The sequence below is a fragment of the Rhinolophus hipposideros genome (assembly GCF_964194185.1).
Source record: "Rhinolophus hipposideros genome assembly, chromosome: 22".
Taxonomy (NCBI): domain Eukaryota; kingdom Metazoa; phylum Chordata; class Mammalia; order Chiroptera; family Rhinolophidae; genus Rhinolophus; species Rhinolophus hipposideros.
Window position 1 is genome coordinate 17108140 of NC_138068.1, and position 20426 is coordinate 17128565.

Consider the following 20426-nt stretch of genomic DNA (forward strand, 5'->3'; position numbering starts at 1 on the left):
CAGCCAGTTATGTGCCCTCACCACCTTCAGCTTCACCACACCTCCGTCACTTTAGCTGCAGCCTTCTTCCCACACTGACCCTTGAGAAAGCCCCAGAAGCAGAGAAAGTGTCCTCTGTGCCTTTGTGTCCTCAAGTCTCCGGTCAGTGCCCTGCACAGGGCAGGTGCACAGGGAAAGTTGATGATGATACAAAAACTCCACAGCAAACAAGGTGGGGGTGGGGGCAGCAGAATCTCGCTGATGTCATCTCAGAGTCACATGAAGGACCTTCAAGATATCAAGAAGAGTGTTAGAGAGGCCAAAAAATAAATAATATATTGATTTTCCAAGAAAAGGAAACTGTCAGATTCAATCCCAAGAAAAATTCTAGACTTTCCTACTAACTGGTCAGCTGGCAACTAATCTACAAAGAATGAAGCAATTACCAAGATCTAATGTCCATCCTCAGCGAATGTCAGAAGAAATTATTCTAATCTTTTTTTTATTTTATTTTTCAATTACAGTTGACATTCAATATTATTTTATATTATTTTATATTAGTATTGCACAGCAGAGTGGTTAGACATTTATATAATTTTCTTTCTGACAAGGTGCCCAGGACTGATCATATCTGTATTTTAGATAAGTGTTCACTTAACAAATATTTATAGAGGGGCCACCCTAGGCAGGCTGTGTGCTTGTACTTCAGACCCAGCATGAATAAAACAGGCAGGACCCATGTCCTGGCAGGAGCTGCAAAAGGTATAAGGCACAGCCAGCACACAGCAAAGTGACATACACAGTCTGATCAATGGCCATGAGCTCATGGAGGAAAGTCAAGGCAAGCTCAGGAGATGTGCTGACGAGGAAGGAGGCCAGAGCTTCAAATAGGGTGGTTGGAGAAGATGTCACAAAGGGCGCATCATGGCTGAGACTGAAGGAGTAGGGAGGCGGGAACGCAGACACCTGGGACTGGAACATCTAAGGCTAAAGGAACAGCCTGTACTGAGGCCCAAGGCGTGTGTGCCAGGCGGTGTAAGGAACAACAGGCCCACGTGGCTATAGGTGAGGGCCAGGAAGGTAAGGGAGGGGGGGTGCAGGATGAGGGCTTTGTGAGGCTGTGCCTTTAACAGAGAGGAGATAAGGCATGTAGCCCGGTAACCTTATTGAGGCAACTCAGAGTCAAGCAAGACAGGAGAACGTGCCCTTTCAATGTGTCTTGGGTGCATTCATGAAGAAAATAAGTGACTGGGAGATGATGGTAAATGACAACTTTTAAAATCAAAGATCTGGGGCCCATACACAACTCCTATGACACAACAATTCCCATCCTAGGTATATACCCAGCAGAAAAGTGAACCAGGCTCACCAAAAGGCATGTTCTAGAATGTTCAGAGCAGTACTTCCACAATTGCCAGAAAGGCCCATCAACAGAAAAATGGATAAGTACAGTGCAGTGTACTCACACCACGGAATACGCCACAGCAAAGGGAGTGAATGACACACAACTTCGTGTGATAATATGCATGAATCTCACAAAGATAACCTGAGTGAAAGAAGCCAGAAACAGGAGTCTTGCACTGCATGATTCCATTTATATCAAGTTCAAAGATGGACGAAACCAACCTATGCTGTCAAAAGTCAGGAGAGCAGAGAACTCAGTTCTGGATGTGGGTGCTGGTTACATTTTGTGAAAACTTATCTGGCGGCCCAGGTAGGATTGGTGTACTTTTTTGTTTGTACGCTACACTCCCAAAAGTTGCTAATAAAAATAAGTTATTTAGTTTAGACAAAACCAACAAACTAGCATGACTGATTAAAAAAAAAAAAAAAAAAAAGACAGACCTGGGTTGGTTCCAGTTCTCGTACTTATTAGCAGAGTAACTGGGCAAATCACATAGCCTCAGTTTTCTTGTCTCTCGCTCAGATCTACTAAATAAAACCTCCTGAGGCCATCACAGAGACAACGTGACAGTCAAATGAAAAACTACACAGAAAAGTACTTTAGAAAATAACTCTCATGACACTAATGTCACTTGTTGCTAATAAAAGCTCACCGAGGGAGTGCTCGAGGATTGCCGAAGTCACCGGAGGGGGACCATAGGCGCCGTTCTTGCCACATTCTTCTAACTTGATAAATAAATTGGGTGAAGACTTAGAAGGGGAACACTTCCCTTCCAAAGGCTGAGAAATAACAGAGTTGACAGAATCAAAATGATCTCACCAAACTGGAAGGTTGGGACAAAACCAACCAAAGAAATTCAAAGGGATCATTCCGATGTCACACAAAACGGTTCAACATGTACTTGGCACACGCAGAGGCTGCAGCTCAGGGAAGCAGACTTGAGAATCCTGTTGACTCTCCTGTGAAATATAAGATTGTTTGGACAGAACCTCGGGCCTCGAGAAGGGGTTCCTCTTTAGTCCTCTGGGCTGCTCAGAGCACACCTGGAGCCCTGGATCCAGTTCAGGGGACTGCGCTTCCCTGTCCCAGCCCAAACCGATGGCAATGAGAACTGCGTTTGCTAGCGCATTAGCAAGGTGATGGCAAATGAGTGAGGACATGGGTTACACAGCCTTCCGCCTCAAGCCTGGCCCCTGAAGGTGGTGATGAGGACATCAGGCTCCTCTACTCCTCTCAGCATGAGAGCCCAGTCATCCATCACCACCGACACCTCAGTCTCCCTCAGCAGAGACAGGGCTGTGATGAGCCACAAGGCAGGCTGGGAAGGGGGTCGGTTCTATTATCCACCTCTGGTTCCAGTCCCCAGAAAGGCCCAGAGACTCGAGACCAATACGGGGGCAACACAGGAAACACAGGTATCCAATACCTAGAACAACCAGTCACAACTCAAACCTCAAACCCTCACCCTTGGACCACACGAATGGCCATTTGCACTCAGACATGTTGTTAGAGAGCGGTAAGACCTGCGCCTGCATTTGAAACACACCTGCTAGAGGTTATCCCCAGATCCAGGCACTCGCAAGAGGCGTACCTGGGGCGGATTCAGGCTTGAGGCTCTCTGAACCTCAGCGGGAAGCAGATGGGGAGAAACCGGAAGCTGGGACTGGGCAGGCTGGAAGCTGACCACCTGGCTGTGGCCCTGGCCCCTTGGTGGGAAGGTCGGCAGTCCAGCATCTGGTGTCCAAAGAGATATAGCAAATTCAGCTCTACTCAGCCTAGATCAACATCCAGATGTGTCCAACCCAGAGCAGGACATAGCCAGTGGCTGGAGTCTGAGAGACAGGGTCCAGTGGGATGGGGAGGTGTGAAGTGAGGGCCACAAATCAGGGCCCTCGCCAAACAACACGGGGTTAGAGCACCAGCACCTGAGATACCGGAAGAGCTGGTCATCTACCAGCTGGTAGATCGTGAGTACCGCTACATGACCAGAGCCAGAGAAATGGTGCTGGCAATGGTAGCTGAGGAAGTCTAGGGCTTGATGGACGTGAGGTCATGCCTGGCATTGAGGGCAACAGGCTGAAGGCCAGGGAGGAGAGGTACATGGAGACAGGGCCTTGGCAGGATCTGCCAGGTATGGCAGGTCTCCTGGAAATGGCAGTGACCCCTCTCAGGATAGGGACCTGGCCTCCCTGCCAGGCCTTGTTACTGGCTGAGCAACGACCCTCCACCTGGTTATTGAAACCTCCCTCCGGGAAGCTGGCCATTGTGGAGGAGAGCCGAGTCACATCTTTTTGCAGTGGGGGGAGGGAAGGAGGAATTCCTAGGGCAGGAATCTTCGGAAAGCCATTCTTGGCAGCATAGGTTATGCAGGTCTTTCCACCCTCCGACGGAGCCAGCCACCTCTAGCTCCAGTGTCTGCTGCCCCTGCCCAACTCCAGTGCTCTGACACCTCAGCAAGTGGTCACCTTGCAAATGATCCCCATGAAAACAGAACTCTCCCACTGCTGGTTCTTTAAAACCCACTCCTATATTTTTTTTTTCATCCCAACTCTAATGCATTTCCAAAACTCAGACGGACTTTCCCACATCGGTTGCTTTTGACTGTGTTTTCCTGTCGTCCATTACGAAGGGAAAACTCAAGACCCATGATTTCCCCTGGACATGAGGGTTTGGGTTCCAGGCTGCTCTCCGTGGAGGCCGACACTGCTGTTGTGTTACTTTTGTGCACGTTAAATTTTTAAAAATCATAACAAAGGTTGGCTTCTGTAGTTACACATGCTGAGGCCTCACAATGCTTGCTGTCGTAGAGGGGCTGATTACCTAACTCCATTTATCAAAGTGTCACTTCTCTGACAGGCCCTAATAAATATCCTGCCAGAGACCCCGCACCTGGCAGCCGTGCCACTCGGCAACACGCCGCTAACCTAATTTGCTAATTGCTGCTTTCCCCATTAATTTTAGTCCTGTCTTGTTTGGTGTTGACATGGAGGAAAAAGAAATAGGGTGGAAAAAACAGACAAGAAAGAAAATATCTCGGGGTCCCCCAGCATCCGCCCGCCCTCCCATTCCTTCACACAATCACTCACTCACACTCACACCTAAATTCCAACTTCCTTCCCCTTCTCTTTTTCTCATCATGGCTAAAGGAGATGAAACATTTAAAGGTGCGGGGTCAGATTTTCCAAACCAAAATCTGCCCGGTTGATAACTGGGCAGTCCTAGAAATACAAGGGACCAATGGTTACTGTATCTAAAGTCATTCTAATCAGTATGGTAGCTTTTTGGGAGAGGGGAGATCAAAGAGGGCATCCAGGAGTTAACAAGTCCAGCCCATCAGTCCTCCAATGTGGCCAGGGCCCTCCAGCCCCGCTTTCTCATTCCAGCCCTTCTGGTGTCACAAGGGAACTCTGCCTCCCTTTTGGTGTCATTCTGAGCAATGATGTCCAAGATAGTGGCACAGGTTAGCGCCTAAGGACAGACCTTCCCAGCCAGGACGGAGTATCATGGCCACCTGGGAAAGCCACACCCCTATTCCTTCAACGCTTCAACTCCTGTCAGGAGACCCCGATGACGGAGAGATTCACTGTGGGTTGTTTAATTGTAGATCCTCACAGATGAGCCCAATGGATTCCAAGGCCTGTTGAAGAGGCAAGGGTAGAAATGGAGAGGACACCGCCCATGAGCAAAGAGGACGAGGTGAGATGAACAAAAGTTCCCATCTAAAAATGGGGGGGTGGCTGTCTCACTCCCCCCAGGGGTCTGAAAATGACCTCCTTCTCCATCTTAGTACGTGTGAGCCTTGGGCATTCTGCTGGCGACCTGATTTCCAGGAAGTGGCTGCTGGAGCAAGTGGTAGAAACTGTGTTTAGCTGCAAGGCTGTGTGACAAGCCTCTGGGTTCTCTCTTCCAGAAGAGTGGGCTCTCTGAGAGTTCCTGTCGGGCTCCAGCCTAGACAGAGCACCTCATTCTTTGTCCCTAGGTCACAGCATCGACCATGTATCCTCTCCAAGAAGTAAGGTTTCATTGGGAGAGGAGAATGGAGCACGGGGGAGGCGGAAACTAGGGAAAGGGCACAACGTGTGAGAAAGTCAATGCGTCCTTTCTTCTGGGACTCCATATTCAAGTTAGCAGTGATGGTAAAGGACGACGTTTAGGTGGCCACATACACTGTTCGCAGAAGACCAAGGACAATGTCTACCCAAGCATGGGGGTGGGGGTGCAGAAGTATACTCTAGCCTCAGAGTGTCCACATATGTGTCCACATGCATGTTCAGCTGTGTGCAAAACTGCATTGCAGACACATGTGTTGAACAAAGCTAATGTGAGTATGTCCCGGAATATCTCTGTCCAAGGTGCCCATGTAATTGTCTATCTACATAAAGACAAGTGTGCCTGGAGAAAGCAATGGAGACATATGTCTTTCTGTGTTTGTCTGTGTGTGTGTGTGTGTGTGTGTGTGTGTGTGTGTGTGTGTATGATTATACTATCAGACATTAGATCCAGGGAAAACCTTTTAAGAATGTTTTCCACATTTCCACAGGACTGAGACTACATCAGAACTGAAACCATATGCTTGGAATACCCACCCTTTGTCATATACCTAGAAAACTTCTATTCCTACTTCAAAGCCCTATTCATTTGTCCCCCTCCTCCTAATTAGCCTCCATTGAAGAGTCTATCACAGGGCTTCTGTTTTATAATATTCACAACATATTCCAGTTTTCTGTGTGCGTACAGTTGCTCCTTACTGGTCCATGACACCCTCCAGGTCAGGGCCTGTGGGCCTGTGCCTCATTCCTTTCTGTACCACAGCATCTGGTTCCTGACACAGGTAGAACAAACCTTTGCAGAATGAGCTCTTGAATACTGACTCTCATACCCATGGTCGGTCACTAGGATCATACATCCTTGAATCAGATGCCAACACAGTGCAAAACAAAAAGATTTGGACATTCCTAATTCCACTAAGTCAGCGACAGCAAGAGAAGAGGTAGATGCGTCTGGGCTTGCTTGATTAAAGCAGTCAATAAAAGCCCCCTGGGTTCTCCAAAGATGTCAAGCAGGTGCGCATTTAAAAGCCATCTTTTTTCCTTTCACCACAGTCTAGAATGGGGGTGGCAAACTGTTTCTTAAAAGGCCAGATAGTAAATAATTTTGACTTTGAGGGCTATGTGATCTCTGTGGCTTCTACTCAACTCTGCCATTTGAAAGCAGTCATAGACAACACATAAATAGATTGGTGTGGCTGCAGTCCAATAAAACTCTATAATCTACCAACCTCCAGTCTAGAATTCTAAAGTAGAGGGAAGAGAAGCTCAGCCCCACACCAGTGACAGCAGTGGCCTCTGGTTATCGAGATGGCCTAACCCACCAGCACACTTTCTGGGAACCACACAACCAGACCCCATCCCCACATTCAACATCATGCCAAAGTGAAGACCTAATGGAGACTGAGGAGAGGGCTGTTGTGTGTGGTTGCCCAGGCTGTGCACTGCACAAATCCAAGAGGTTCTAGTCATATAGACTGTAGTATGAATGATGCCCTCCTTGAGTTGGACAAACCCTCCGAGTGTCAATCCTTCATGAGGGTCATCAAGGATCCCCATATTTGTAAGGAAGATTCACTGGCTGGTGGGGAGACCACATGCACTCTTGACTGCTACGTATTTCACTAATTCAAATACTTGACGGACAAGGGGGTCTCCCCCAGGATCAGGGCTGTGAATCACTGCTTCTTTGGAAACAGTATGATGAGGGCGTTCACATTACATAGACAGTTTGAGGATGAGGGGGCCAGGGCTGCAGATTCCTTGGAAGGAGTGGATCGGCAATTAGGGGGGAGGCAGGGCGCTATGGGTACTAAGGAAAAGCTGTTGCTGTTGAAGCTTAAAGGACATGTGACTTGGGGACAAAGAGTTACCTGGCCCCAATGTGCCCCTGCTGTGAGCCTCCTGCTCTTGGCCCCTAGTAATTTGGGGACCCAGGAGTCAACAGAGGCCTCTGAAAGTATCCAATGCCTCACCCCACCTAAGGAGCTTAAGCAGGTCTGTAGAGGAGATAGAATGTCCCCTGCGTCCTCACAGGCTACAGGGCCCAGCCCCTCTGAGCCGCACAGGAACCACCCCAAAACTCACCCAACCCCAAAAAAGGCCTCCAAGCTGCCTGCAGCTGGCCCCAGGTCCTTTGCAGATAAGCCTGCTGCTCAGATCTCAGCCATTAAACTCCACCGAGCTTCTTTCCAATAGCTACAGAAGAACAAAATATTGCCCTGTTCCCGGTTACGTTAAAAGGGCCTAGTAAAGAATAATGGCGAAGATGTTTGCAGCCAAAAGCTGCTCTTGATGGCCCTTTAAGCAAGATTTACAGCAGGCATTTAGCAGTGTCCCTGGGACGTTTGCTGGCACTGATAGGTGGGAAGGATGTGCCTGGTGCCTCCCCGGGCCAGCGGGCAGGGCCATCCTTCATTCTGGGCAGCTCTGCCCACCCCCTGCGCAGTGCCGGCTCCCCCTCAGCCCTGCCCATGTCTATTAGGCTCCTGCCTAGGCTGCCTCCTAATAATCTGGCTGTCAGGTGCCTCAGGACGAGACCAGCTACAACCTGTCCTGACACAATGGCTGGGAGGCCAGGAGATATACTGGGATCTGAGAAACTGAGGCAGGGACAGGGGTAGAAGCATAAAAGGCAGTGTGGAGGGTCCCTGGAGAACAGAGGGCCCTTTTAACTTGTTCGTTCAACACGTATTTATTGAGCCCCTACTATGTGTCAGGCAAATTTGGTAAAGAGATATGCAAAACTAGCATGTTTGCTCCTTGCCCTTATTGAACTTGTCATCTAGAGAGGAGGAGAAATATTAAGCTATCCATAACCATAAAATACAGTAATTGTTTTGATAAGGAGAACCCAAGGTAGTAGCAAATAGGTCCAGGCTTGGGGCCATCCCCAAGGACGTTGGATTTTTCCTAAGGCATAAAGCTGTGCTATCCGGTATCACAGTCACAAACCACACGTGGCGATTGAATGCTTGAGGTGTGGCTCCAGCAAACTGAAATGAGCCTCCAGTGTAAAATGCACACGGAATTTCAAAGACTTCAAAATACAAAAGAAAGCATGCAAAATACCTTCTTCATAATTTTGTACTGATTACATGTTGAAATGATAAGATTTGGGATATGTTGGTTAAGTAAAATGTATTATCAAAATTAATGTTACCTGTTTCTTTTTACTTTTATGATATGACTACTAGGACATTTAAAAGGATAGCATGATCTACATGATGACTAGGAATTAGCCAAGTGAGGGGAACTGGAGTACAAACCAGCAACTGAAGGTTTGGTCATAAAATCCAAACTACAAAGAGAAAGTCAAAAATCTGGATCCAACAAATAAGCTGGGCTCCAGCAGAGAAACTGAGGAAGAAGCCCTTCTGTCAGCTTGTGCAAGCACATTCATTTCCCAAATATAAAGAATACCTAAGACAAAAATGTCAAATAGGTTTTATTTCATACACCACCTGCAATAGCTTTGGTATGACTGCCTCAGGTACCGTGTTAAGAAGGATTCAGAGGTACAACAGAAAAGCGTGACCATAAGTGATTAACAATGTCTGCCATGGAAGCATGCTCTGCATGGCATTTGCCATTTGACCTAATCCCATGATCACTGGTAAGACTGTCCAAAGCAGACCCACATACACGCAGTGGAATTGAACTGACATACTCAGCAACTTATGGAGGTACGTAGGGAACTCACTTGAGAGCAAAGAGACACCATGACATATCCTCAAAAAAATATACCAGGATCTCAGGCTGTAGTAAGAGAGATTATAGGGGGAGAGTCCTGCTGCTCCGTGCCAATCAGACCACACCTGGACTGCACACTTTTGAGAGACATAACTAACTTACTTTTCTAAATTCAGAAAAACACAACCAGCGTGGAGGGGTCACAGAACTCCATTATGTGAAGGTCAATAAAATGAACTGGGAGCTCCACCTGGAGCCCCATCCTTTTCAATAGAGAATCAGACTTGACCAGCTCAACAAACATGTAGTAAGTACTTACTATGTGCCAGGCACTGTGCCAGGCTCTGGGCTTACCACAGCCAATGTGGGGTATCTTCCATCAACCTCTCCATAGCCACTTGCTCCCTTCTTCATCCTGCCCCACATCCTGTGAGGATGACCGTAATGAAATGCACCAACAGACTGCCCTCCCCTCTCCCTTCTAGTTGGGCTCAGCCAATAAGAGATCAGAAACCAGGAGGAGAGTAAGGTCCTGGTATTTACCTAGTTGCTCCATGTTGGCTCCACTGAAGACCTCAGCTCTGCCCAGTGCTCCTCTCTCTGCTCCCCCGAGTTTCAGTAGCACTCCTTTCCTCTGACCTTCAGTCACTAGGATAGTGACAGTTTCTCAGTGCTGCTAGCCCCGGGGTGCTACACCATCCGTACTGATTCCCTTAAACCTGTCCACACCCTTGTAAACAGCCCCTTGAGTGAACTCGAACTATGGGATTCAAGTGTGACATCTCTTTCTTTCCAGGAACAGAGCAGGCTTGGTCCCCACCCTAGTGGAGTTTACTGTCTGGTAGGTAAGACAGGTGATAAACAGAGAAACCAATTGTGATAAGTCTCACAAAAATAACAACCTGGCACAGGAAGCAGCACGGGGTGGGAGTACCAAATAGTTTGGGGTAGTCTGGGAAGCTCCTAAAGAGGTGGCATTTAAGCTTATTTAAGATTACGTGGCATCTGAGGATGAGAATTACCTGAGTGAAGAGCTGTAATCTTCACTCAAGGACCAAGGGGGCAGGGGTGAATTTGGCCCCCAATTTGGCCCCTACCACTTCTCCAATATGAAGTAAGCAGCCTAAGGAGATGACGAGCTCCTTCTCGGAGATGCTCTTGTAGGGGCTAGAGGGCTCCTTGGTGGCAGCAACACCAGGATTCGTCTCCTGGACAATGGCTGGAGCCAGCTCATCCCGGGAGGGTCTCCCCATCCCTCTCATGCCCAACCTGAATCATGGTACAATACCACACCCCCGCCAGCCCCGTGGTGTGGGGGAACAGAGATGTGAGTCCTAAACTGTGTGTGATAGAAGTCAGGCAATATTGCCACGGTTCTGCACCAGTTTCATGGAGGCGGGAGGCAGAAGTGAAGGCAGGTCCATGAGTAAAAAGGGGTTTTACCATCCAGTAACTCTGCCCACTGCATACCAGGGGCTATCAGATGTCTAGAGTCTGTCCCAATGTGCAAGACTTAAGAGGGAAGAACAAGAAAAATTCTGCTTCTCTTGAAATAAGAAGAGGACCAAGGATTCCCACCTTTCTCTGAAGCCAGAATCTCAGGGATCCGTGGTTCTCAGCCCTGGACACCCATTCTGATCACCTAGAAGACTTTTTAGAAGTATCAGTGCCCTACTCCTGGAACTCCTGGTGTAACCGATCTGGAATCTAGTGTAGACCAGATTGAGAATTATGGCTAAAAGCAATTAAAGGGGTAAAGCCAATAAATAGAAACACCAGGGTATCCCGAGGGACCGTTGGAATGGGGACCAGCTTCAGGAACATTCTCTAAGTTACTGTCAAACTTCAGAGTGAGTCAGGATCACTTGGGTGCTTGAAACTCACAGATTCCCAGTCTCCACTCCAACAGGGTCTGATTCCGTCCATTTGAGATGACAGCTAGGAATGTGCACTCTTAATAAACTCACAAGTGGATTGGGGAAAATAAGTGGAATGGGGAAAATGCTACTTTGGGGAAAGTGCTAAATACCCAGATTACCACCAGGGAACACCTCTAACACTTAAACCCCCTGTTGGGAATTTAGGGGAAGTCAGCACCTGGGCAGAGGGAATGGCTGTGCAGGCATCATCCTGGAGTGTTTGGTTTTGGAGAATAAAACTGTATGGCTAGAGCCTGTGTGGCTAGATTGGGAAGCATGAAAATGGCAACGATTGATTCCTGGTGGGCCCAGAATAGAGAGGGGATCGTTAGAGTCTTGGAGGTGAAGAAGGAGGACTGTAGAGTGAAGAAGTGAGATCAAGGGGAGGAAGATGTGAAAATTCATGCTTTTACCTCAGTGCAGTTGTATCTAGAAGGGGAGGGAGAAAGGGTGAACTTTGGTCCTCGAAATTCAGAAGTGAACCAACTCTAAGCCCTTTCATTTTTCTGGGCATTTTAGATTCATTCAGTCCTATAAATATCAGGGCAATATGTGAGAAGATCAGTATTATTTTCAAATGATATAAAAGACAATTGCGGTTCAGAGAGGGGCATGGACTCGCCCAAAACCACGCTTCCGGGGCATGGAGGACTTCAGCACAGAGGTACCTGACCAGCACACACCCCATCCCTGCATCCTCTCCCCTAAGGAACTAAGGAAATTTGACACCATCACTGCAGGGAGGGAGACAAGGTCATCTGAAATCCATGAAAAGACTTCTTCAGGAGAACAAAAGACCCAGTGAAGGATGGACTAGGACAAGTTAAGGGAATTATAACTAGAAAAGGTGAACAGAGGGACTTTCTTCCTTCCACAAACATTTGAGAGCTTATTATATACCACACTCTCTCCTAAACTGTGAGGACACAAAAGGGAACAAGAGAAACACAGTTCTTAACTTTATAACGTTTACATCTAGACCACGATGATAAATGAATGCCTTCCACCAAGCCGGCCATCCCTGAGCAGCAGTCCTCAACCTGTGCTACACGTTAGAATCACCTGCAAAGCTTTGAAAGCCGCCACTGCCTGGCCCCGTCCCAAAACAAGTACTTCGGCACCTCGTGGGACCTTGCACTGTTGTTTATAAAGCTCCTCGAATGATTCTAGCATGCCAAGGTTTGAGACAACTGTCGCAAACTGTCCAGCCACCTCCCCTGCATGGGCCCTGGGAGGACAGAACTGCCAGCAACTTGCTCGGAGTCGAGTCAGCTCTGTGAGGTGATGTCCGAGCTGGAGACAGGCAGCCAGCCTGCCAGCTGCTCGCCCTCCAAACCCCAACCCCTGCCGGGCTCCGCGCTGAGCCAAGCCAGGCCTGCTCCCCAAGGCGCCGGGTCCTCCAAATAAAAACAGGCGGCCAGAGTTCAGCGCCCGTTGGTGTTCTCCCGGTAAGCACCTTTTGTTCCAGGCTCAGAGCTGTTAATTAAAGAGCCGTGATTAATGAGGAAGCACTCCTGGTCCCCATCTAGGATGAGAGGTCCTGGGGATGCTGACTTTGCTAGAGGAATCTGCAGTCGGATTCCAACTGGAGCTATTTATAGCTCGGGCTCCAAGGTGCCCCTCCTCCTCCTTCTCTCTTTCTCTCCTCCCCCCACCACGCCACGATGGAACACAGAGGAAGAAATATTTCCTGAAGAAGAATTTTTAAAGGGGTAAACCTTAGCACGTATGCATTCGTATTAATTCATCCAAACATTCATCCCCTCGACATGCCTATGGAATGCCTACTAAGAGCCCGGCTCCAGGCCAGCTGATACAGGGGCAGCTCTGATTAAGAGTGGCGTGTCCCCTGTTCCAGTGGAGTTTTCACTGAAGGGCAGAAGGCATTACCAAGGAAGTCTGCAAGTACATAGACAATTGTCAGTAGAGGCAAGTGCTCTGCAGGAGTGGACCACACGAGTGTTAAAAAGGATTCAGCGACGCTCACCACAGCGCTGACCACGAGATCACCACCATTTTCACCCTGAATGAGGAAACAGGCTCGAACATGTTCAGGAAGTCAAAGTCCCACAAACACAGTATAGCAGGGTCCAGATACAAAACCAAGTGTGGCTACCCAAACTCATTTCCTCTTCTTCCTGGGCACACGGCTGATGACACTTCCCAGTCTCTAGGGTTACACGTATCTGCGTGACTGAGTCCTGGCCCATGGAATGAGAGGAGTGATGTGTGCCACTCCCCGGGGTGGCCCACGCCCAACCTCCTATGAGCTGTCCTCCAGGCGCTGGCTAATGGAATGCAAGGTGACCTTGGAAACCACGTGTTGAAAGCACAGTCTCCATGAACCTGAATCCCCCAATGGCTTTGGAGAGCAGACTGGCCTCAGAGCTTCCCACCCAGGGGACTTCACGTGAGTGAGAAAGAAACATTTTTATTCTAAGCCCCTGAGATGTAAGGATTTACCTGTTACAGCAGCTAGCATTGCCTAAACTGATACAGCAGATCTGACTGCTCCAAACACTGTTCTACTGCCCCCGAGAGAGCCGGTGAGTCCCTAAAACATTTTATGAATAGGCACCACTGGAGGTGGAGGGCAAGGAAGCTCAGTGTCCTTCACAGAAAGGCCTGCTCAGTCAGGCCTTTCTCACAGGTCACTGCAAATCAGCCCTGTAACGCCCTCCAACCCTGGTCCTACTCCCTCTCCTCTCCTGCAGCTGGAACCAAGGGGGCCCATCCCTGTATCAGCTGGGGACAGAGGGACCAGAGAGTGAGGGGGCAGAAGAGGTATTAATACCTTCCTGGATCTAGACCAGAGATGCGGCATGAGTTTTCCCATGGAGGCAATACCTGGCACTGTGGTGGGGGAGCATGGACGAGAAGGAGCCTGGGAATTAGAGGGACAAGATCTGGCACACATCCTGGGGATACCGTGGGGGAGTGACCCAACCTCAATTTCCTCCTCCATAAAGTGGGCACATGAAAGCGGTGCTGGGTTGCTGGATCACCCAATCCCTGAACGACTTTCTGTCCAGATCTCTCAATATCCAAGGTAATAAATTGTCCTCATTGTTTAAGAGAATTCTAATTGAGTTTTTTGTTATTTGCAAAAAGCATTCTGACTCATCTATAAGACAAAACACGTAAGGTCACTGTGCTTCTATTTCCTCAGCTGTAAAAAGGAAACATCACTCTTTTATTTTTCCAGTGACGACTTCTGCTAATGAGACAATCCGATAATAATCATGCCCACCCTGCCAGATTTCTGTGGGGACTTCATGGGCCTGCCTTTTAAACAGCTATTCCCAGTCAGAGCAGTTTGCAAAGCCACTTCTCTCCTGACAGAGCTGTCAGTGTGCAGAATTTATTTTACTTTTATTTGACTCATCTTGTGTAGATACCAAACTGTCTGTTTATGTGAAATGATACTCAAAAGCCCCGTGGTCATAACAGGACAACAGTTTTGCTATTTCTAAGCCCAGCCGGTTTCTAAGGAGACTGGTCAAGAGGCTGCCTTGCCCACTTTGTTGCGCTCAGCTTCACGATGGGCTGGGTTAGCAGAGTCCATGAGAGCTGAACTGCTGAGCCTAGTCTAGGAGAGAAATTTATGGGAATCGAGACTAGAGAAGTAGAAAGAGGGACGCCTGTGCTTATCAAAGGCTGTGCACTGTGGGTGTGGCCCTGCCCCCCGGCTATAATGGTGAATTCTATGTGTCATCTGGACTGGGCTAAAGGATGCCCAGAGACCTGGGAAAGCACTATTTCTGGGTGTGTCTGTGAGGATGTCTCTGGAAGAGGTTAGCATTTGAATTGGTAGATGAATAAAGACAATCCCCTCACCAATGTCAGTGGGCATCGTCCAACCCGTCCAGGGCCTGGAGAGAACAAAAAAGACAGAGGAAGGGTGAGCTGGCTCTCTTCATATGAGCTGGGACCGCCATCTTTTCCTGCCCTCAGACATTATTGTTCCTGGTTCTCAGGCTTTGGGGTTTGGACGGGAACTTACACCACTGGCTCTCCTGGGCCTCCAGCTCACAGACAGCAGATTGTGAAATGTCTCAGGCTCCGTAATCGTCTGAGCCCATACCTCATAATATCTGTATCTGTAGATAGATGATAGATAGATAGATAGATAGATAGATAGATAGATAGATAGATAGATAGATAGATATAGATATAGATATAGATATATCCTATTAGTCTGTTTTTCTGAAGAACCCTAAATCCTAATATACTAGCATCCCAAAACTTCACTAAAATGAACCCATCTCCTCAATTTTGGGAATGAGTGCCAAAGAAGGGCCTGACTTTCTGACTTTCACGGCAAGGAAGCTATGTGTAAAGGCAGATAAGAACTCAAAGGGACCAAAGTCTCAGAGGCAGGGGAAGCCCAGAGAGGAGCAGTAACTTCCCCAAGGTCACACAGCGCGTCAGGGCAGAACTGGGATCAGACGTGGGTGTGCTTGCTCCCAGTGCAAAACCTTCTATGTATCACCTTCTGGGCTCTTAGTCACCCCGACGCTCCTGCCACCCACCCAGTTTCCTTCCCTTCTTCCTGGTCTTGTCCCCAAGGAGGCCTCTTACCCTGTTTGGGAACTGGCAGTCCACAAGATCACGAGACTAGGTGAGGCTGAGCGTTGCTCGGTGCTCAGAAACTATGAGTGGTGTGCGTGTGCATATGCGCATGTGTGCACGTGCACACACACACACACACTCCTCCCAGGCTGCTCTTCCCTGATCCCCTTGAAAGTACCCAAGGGGCTGCCCTACCCTGGGAACCTCTGCTGAAAAGACCTGCTCTGAGCACACTCTCTGCTCCAGGTGTGGAGATCTTCCATAACCACTCCCTTTTCTCCTAAAGCAGCTCCACTCCTGTTTCCTGGGTACGTGAGGCTGGCCATGGGCTTGAGAAAGATTATCACAGGACCACAGTCTTAGGCCGGGATCCTGCAGAAGCAGCACCTGAGCCCAGGATCTGAGAACAAGCGGTTTAGCTGGGAGTGGGTCCCCGGGAAGGCAGGGAAGGCAAGACAGCCAATGCGATGTCCATTCATGGCCGGTGACCCCTTCGGGCAATGGGATCCAATCCATTGGGAACGTCTAGGAGATGGGGGTAGGACAAGTCTCAGTGTTACCCCAGTGGTGGGGAGAGGGAGCTGGAGAGCTGCGGTATTTACCCACCAACTCCCATCCTCAGTGGCCTGGGCTGCTCCCTGGAACATTAACCATGAGCCTTCCAGCCTGCCCCAGATGCACTTCTGAGGGAAGGCCTCAGGCGGAAAAGGTAAGAACATGGGCGGAACCAGGATCCGGAAGGCCACGCACGCCAGGCACTGCCATCCCGGGCCTCCCTGAGGGGTCATCCACCCATCCTCTTACGCCCTGAGGCCCTCCCTTTAACATCACGGCTAATAGCCTGGACTCAGAGTCACACTGCCTGGGTTCAGATACAGCACACAACGTCCGTGTGGTCTCCAGCAACATGCAGAAACTCCAGGGCCTCGGGGCCCTTCTCTGTAACAGAGTTAATGATCCTGGGTCATCCAGTCGTGAGGGTTGGATAAGATAAGACATGTAGCGCTGTTAGCGCAGTGCCTGGCACGCAGTGAACACTGGAAAAATGGAGCCTGTCGTCCAGGCTGTCACACATAGCCGTGTAGGTTGACCCCTGCACTACGGCTCCTAGCCAACAGGGTGTCAAATGAGGCTGGAATCCAGCCTGGGATCCACTCCCTCAGCCACACACCTTGGCTCAGAGGGAGACGCATCTCTTTCTCATTGGCCACCTAAAGGAAACACATTTAATCACCTATTTGCCTTGAGATGGGGCCTTTTTCTAATTCTCACAAAAGTTCTATATGGGCTACCATGGGTCCTGATAATTACTATTGTCATTATTATGACTGCTCCTACTAGAAGTTAATTAACTCATTAGACGTCTCCCTTACAGTGCAAGACACATAGGCCAGTGTTTCAATAGCTGCTTTGCCTGACCAGAAAAGCATCTCTCTAGTAGGGGAGGACAACCCAAGGAATTATTTTAGTCAAGCCCCAACCCCCCCCCAGGCCTCTAGATGGCAGGATCACAGCAGATCCAACACCTCAGGGCTCTGGAGGAGCTGAAGGGAACAGGTGGCTCCAGGAATATCTAGGTCTGTGAGTTGTGTGCCGTCCACAACTCCCGACACACCAGTTGGGCAGTCAAAAAGAAAGTTATTTAGTGAGCTGCTGAAGAAATACTTTACTCGAGACTTCTGAAGAAATGTCTGTTTTCTTCTAGCCCTGCGTCCTTAGTTGCCAATGGGGGCTAGATGGGGTCCTGCAGTCTCCTTGGGAAAAGATCTTACAGTGAAAGAGTGAAAAAGGAGATCACAGATTGAGCTGATCGATGTTTTCACTGTGCCAAGTTCTCCCTCAATCCGGCTCACCATCCAGAGGGCTCTGTCCATCGCATTAACGCTCTGTAAGAACCCAACCCAGCCCCAGGCACACAATCCATCTCCTCTCCTGGGTCATTAAAGGTTCACCAGTCCTTTCCCCTGGCCCTTGGGGCCCCACTCTGCCCTTCCAATTTCTTTATGTTCACCAAGTTTCCTCAAAACCCCTTGTGCTCATCATTCAAGGATTCAAACAGACCACACTACCTCTGCAAACATCACCATTTCCTTTTTGCCAGCTTGAGGCCCCGATCTCATCTGGAGTTTAAAGCTTATAAACTCTGTTTTGCCCTCAAAAGAGACCTTTTCAATTTCCTTCCCCTGATGCCCAGAAGTCTTCAGTGAACCATCTCCCTCAAGTCCCATCATGAGAACTACCTGGAGATCCCCTCTGTGTGTACACATAGAGATATACATGCCCTCCAGCTCCCAGCCCCAGATCGCAAAGCGGGGAGCACAGCCCTCACCCTGGGAGGACTCACACTGTCCCCATGGAACTACCTGCCCGCCCCTGTCCCGAGCCAACCCTCCCACTCTGTCCCTGGCAGGCTGACTAGAACAGCCACCCACCTCGGTCCAGCACAACTAAATGGGGCATCAGAGCAGAGCTGAGCCTTCTCACTGCCAACCACCCACCCCGTAGACCAGCCCTCCTTCGCCCACCCCCTGAAGTCTGCACACTCTCCCTTCCCTTGGGCAGGGCTTCTAAGAACCCAGTTCAAATGCCGATGTTACCTGGCTGGAGCCCTGTTTGGACACACAGGCTCACACACACACACACACACACACACGTGCACAATGAGAAGGCACACATACACACACAATCACCAAAGCTCTAATAAGAGGGAAAAGAATTTTACGAGCTTTCTCACATCCACACCACTTACTCACACATGTGTACCCACGTGCATACACAGGACCACGGCCACATATGTGTGCATGTTCCCAGATAAGCCCTTGCACACAGAAAGATGTAAGACCCGCACATGGTTACTCACCCATACATGTGCACATGCACTCACAGGGCTGCACACACTTATACACGATACACAGTGCAAGTGCATGAACACACACCCAGGGGCACACACATGCACGCCTCCTGGGCACGCACATACCCACCCACACTCAAGCGCTGCTCTAAATGCCCAGCTGAAAGGGGGAATCCTGCTCCAGACCGGCTGGGAGGCTGCGGCTGTTCCAGTGGAGTCACAGTAATTAGCTCTTTAATTAAAGTCCTCTCGCCACTCACCGGCCACAGGACCTGCACACCAGCACCTGGCTTGGATCCTGGGCACCTCAGAGTCTGCAGATGGGCAAAGCCGCCCGGAGGCTCAGTCTGGGCAGTAATTAGGGATGGGACTCAACTGAAGAACTCACAGCCGACCAGCCGCGTCCAGGAGAGAAGGTCCTGCCAGCTCCGCTGCTCTTCCTCTCCATGTCCAAATTACGCCTCTGGCTCTGGCACCCCACCGTGCCCTGCCACACCCTGAATCCCCAGCGCACACATACACACACACACACACACACACACACACACCATGAAGGGCTGGGGTTCAGGGCCCCAGGCCAGCACAAGCTTGTGGCTCCCATCACCACCGCCTGGCCCAGGGTCAAAGTGGGAACTAGCACAAGTGTCTCTGCCCCACCTCACCCGCCTCCCCAGTCCCAGCCCCCACTCACCCCGCAATACAGCCCCTGCACAGCACCTCCCTCCACAGCACCTCCAGGCAGCCCCCTGGCCTCCAACCTGTCTGCATGGTTTGCCAGCCTGCCATAGCAAAGTACCATGCCCTGGGTGCCTTTGGCAACAGAAATTCATTGTCTCCCAGTTCTAGAGGCCGGAAGTCCAAGATCCAGGCATCAGCAGGGCGACTTCCTTCTGAGACTGTGGGAGGATCTGCTCCAGGCCTCTCCCCTAGCTTCTGGTGGTTTGCCAGCAACGTTTGATGTTCCTTGGCTTCCTTGTAGACGGATGACCCCAACCTCTGCCTTCATCTTCACACGGCGTTCGTCCTGTGCTTCCTGTGAGCGCGTCTGTGTCCAAATTTCCCCGTTTTATAGACACCAGCCATATTGGATTGGGGCCCACCCTACTGACTTCATTTTAACTTGACTGCCCTGTGTAAAGACCCGATCTCCAAATAAGGTTGCTTCTGAGCTACTAAGAGTTAGGACTTCAACATACAGAAGGGGCCTGAGGGGACGGACACAGCCCAGCCCACGACACGGCTCTGTAGTTGGTCATACGTGCTCATACCTTTTGACCCAGCGCAAGGCCTCTCACTACCGCTCTGATTCATGTAGGAGTCGTTCTGGCCAGAACCACTGGGTCAACACGTTATTCATCCCTTTCCACCCATTCACTCACTGGGTCAGTGGGTATTTCTTGAGCACCTTCCATGTGCCTGGCATCATCCTGGGTGACCAAGATAAACAAGGGCCACACACAGGGAGCGTGTAGGGAGAGTGACCCCAATGTGAGTGACATGCGGGGGAGGACATGAACAGGACGGAAGAGGGAGAGGATGGGGGAGAGCAGTGTGATTTAGGACAGGGTGGCCAGAGAAGCTTTTTCCAAGGAGGAGATGTTTCAGCCGAGGCCTAAAGGATAGAAGAGAGCCCACCGTGCTCAAGTGTTCATGGAAGAACATTCCAGGCAAGGGAACAGCCAGCCTCAAGATGCAGGATCCAAAGAAAGAGAAAGGACGTCACATGGCTTCTCTGTCCCAGGAACAAGAAGCAGCCCCCTTCTGATACAGGAAAGGGATGGTCCTCAGAACCCTCGGGATGGGATGAGATAGAAGAACTGGCAAGAACCAGATCATGAGGGCCCCTTTGGGGCCACAGCAAAAAGGTTGGATTTATTCCTGAGAGCAGAGTGGGATACAGGGCCCCCCACTGTGCTCTGGCTTTCCCATGAAGGCTGCCTTGAAAGGGACCAGGGTAGAAG